Raw genomic sequence first — 541 nt, 5'->3', positions numbered from 1 at the left:
CACCAATGGCCATTTTGGGGGTTTTATAAACTTTCATTATTGCAAATAATGTTGAAGTGGTGGACAGCTTGTGCCTGCATCTTTTTCTCCCCACCACCAGCATATCTTAGGCTAAGTTCCTATAAGTAAAATAGTGGCATTTAAAGATCAAAGATTGTAGGCAGTAGTAAATTCAATAGATACCACCCATAGATGTTGAGACATCAAATTAGAATATTACCTATTTGCAAAACGAGGAGTTAAACATAGAAACGCCAACCCTAATTCATCACCAAGACAGGCCCCAGGGCAGCAGCTGTGTCATCCTATGTCGAGACAGGTGACAGATCAAGATAAGGAACACCTTAGTCCTGGGACCACACCCTTTTCCTAAAGTAGGATAATAAACTTTTTTCCCCCCTTTTTAAAATTAATTTTAGTAAACGTTTAGAGAGATTTTGGATTTCCATTCACTCATTGTTGCATTTTTCTCCCTGCCCACCACTCCCCCCCCCAGTTCACTCTTCTCTTTGAAGAGTTAAAGAAAAATTCTTTCATTGTT

This window comes from Elephantulus edwardii, unplaced genomic scaffold, assembly GCF_000299155.1.
Source record: "Elephantulus edwardii isolate Elephantulus edwardi_28Jun2011 unplaced genomic scaffold, EleEdw1.0 scaffold00268, whole genome shotgun sequence".
NCBI lineage: Eukaryota > Metazoa > Chordata > Mammalia > Macroscelidea > Macroscelididae > Elephantulus > Elephantulus edwardii.
This window is presented reverse-complemented; position numbering follows the sequence as displayed.